Below are 2500 nucleotides of genomic sequence, written 5' to 3' on the forward strand. Positions count from 1 at the left end.
TCGGGTGGCGGGGTGCGAGGACCAGGCGCGTCATTCAATTCTCTTCCCTATCAACTTGGCTCCCGTTGGCGGGATTGGAGGCCTACTGTTTGAGACAGGGCTAAAATCGTCAGGGGAAGAGCTGACGAAACAATGCTGGTTTGGATGCAGGGGGTAGTGTTGGAATCGGCAGCGCGGACAAAATCGGCAAAGTCGACAAAAAAGACTGTTGGTCTGGACATCGGGGCAGCGGCAGCCATGCCGACAGGGGGGGAAATCGGCAGCGCAGATTTGTGCAGCTGCAGGTTCGTCGGGGAAATCGGCAGCGCAGATTTTTCGATGAACATGGGCTGGAAGATGGACTGTCCAGGCCAGGCAGGGAAATTCGTCAAGGGGACACGCTGACGAAACAGCGCTGGTTTAGACACGGTGGGTGCAGTGTTGGAATCGGCAGCGCCGACGAAATCGGCAAAGTCGGCAGAATCGGCAGCGGGTGCTGGCGATGAGTCTGGACGATTTATAGTCCAGGGCTTGATGGAAAAGACTGTTGGTCCAGACAATGGGGCAGTGGCAGCGCGGATTTGTGCAGCTGCAGGTTCGTCGGGGAAAATCGGCAGCGCAGATTTTTCGACGAACAGGGGCTGGGCGCTGGACTGGCCGGGCCAGGCAGGAAAATTCGTCAGGGGGCCACGCTGACGAAAACAGGGGCTGCGGAGTGGAAAATCGGCAGCGCAGATTTTTCGACGAACAGGGGCTGGACCGGCCGGGCCAGGCAGGAAAATTCGTCAGGGGGGCACGCTGACGAAAAGAGGGGCTGCCGCGTGGAAAATCGGCAGCGCAGATTTTTCGACGAACAGGGGCTGGATGCTGGACCGGCCGGGCCAGGCAGGAAAATTCGTCAGGGGGGCACGCTGACGAAAAGAGGGGCTGCCGCGTGGAAAATCGGCAGCGCAGATTTTTCGACGAACAGGGGCTGGACCGGCCGGGCCAGGCAGGAAAATTCGTCAGGGGGGCACGCTGACGAAAAGAGGGGCTGCCGCGTGGAAAATCGGCAGCGCAGATTTTTCGACGAACAGGGGCTGGACCGGCCGGGCCAGGCAGGAAAATTCGTCAGGGGGGCACGCTGACGAAAAGAGGGGCTGCCGCGTGGAAAATCGGCAGCGCAGATTTTTCGACGAACATTCGTCAGGGGGGCACGCTGACGAAAAGAGGGGCTGCCGCGTGGAAAATCGGCAGCGCAGATTTTTCGACGAACATTCGTCAGGGGGGCACGCTGAGGAAAACAGGGGCTGCCGCGTGGAAAATCGGCAGCGCAGATTTTTCGACGAACATTCGTCAGGGGGGCACGCTGAGGAAAACAGGGGCTGCCGCGTGGAAAATCGGCAGCGCAGATTTTTCGACGAACAGGGGCTGGATGCTGGACCGGCCGGGCCAGGCAGGAAAATTCGTCAGGGGGGCACGCTGACGAAAAGAGGGGCTGCCGCGTGGAAAATCGGCAGCGCAGATTTTTCGACGAACAGGGGCTGGACGCTGGACTGGGCCAGGCAGGAAAATTCGTCAGGGGGGCACGCTGACGAAAACAGGGGCTGCCGCGTGGAATGGCAGCCTACACGCAGATGCGAATTCGGCAGCGCACGATGGCTTGAGCAGGTCATGGGTTCGACTTGGCGCGATCTGAAACCTGGACGAGGGACTGTCGACGCTGGACGAGCCAGCGCGGTGGCCTGTCGTGCCCCGTTCAGGGGGGGCCTGCCGCGGAGACAGCCCTCGCGGGCTCGACAGCGCAGGCCAGCGTCCCCGACGTCGCTGGCCGCGGCAGGCGAGCTGCCGGGGTTCCCGCATTCCTACAAGAAAACGTCGTGCTTTCCACATGAAACCAATCCAGTAAAATCAGCCATATTTTTATGAGGCTGCCCACTGAATTTGGGGTCATTCCGGGCCGGTTCCTAGTTTTGCGGATTTACTCGATTTCTAATGGTAGGAAAATTAAAACAAATACTTCCCGACCTCGAAAAATTCTGGGAAAATTAATGAAGGTGGATTGGATTTTTGCCAACCTCTGTGCAAAATTTCAGCTCAAAATACCAAGAAATGAATTTTTTAGAGGGGGGGTGACAGCTGGGACCTAGTAGTGTCTCCCCCTGCCAGAGCTGCAATGACACTTATTGCTCTTTAGGGAGCCACCAGGCCGGCGCCCCTCAAAGACCACACGCGCGCGCGCGCCCGCCCGCGCTGGGCGCTGGGGCGCTGGGGCCTGAGGGCCTGGGGCCCTTGGGGGCCCTTGGGCGCTTGGGCGCTTGGGCGCGCGCGCGCGGCCCCCGCAGCCATGCCGCGCTGCGCGACGCGCGGACAGCCCCTGCTGGCTTGCTCTCTCGCCCGCGGGGGGGCTGCCTTCGGGCCCTGGCCCCCCGCGTTCTGGCCTGCCCCCTGCGTGGGAGAGGCTAGGCGCTGCAGGGGCCAGCCCGACGTCGCTGGCCGCGGCAGGCGACAGCCCGACATCGCTGGCCGCGGCAGGGGCCAG

The sequence above is a fragment of the Populus nigra genome, chromosome 2 (genome assembly GCF_951802175.1).
Source record: "Populus nigra chromosome 2, ddPopNigr1.1, whole genome shotgun sequence".
In the NCBI taxonomy this organism is placed as follows: domain Eukaryota; kingdom Viridiplantae; phylum Streptophyta; class Magnoliopsida; order Malpighiales; family Salicaceae; genus Populus; species Populus nigra.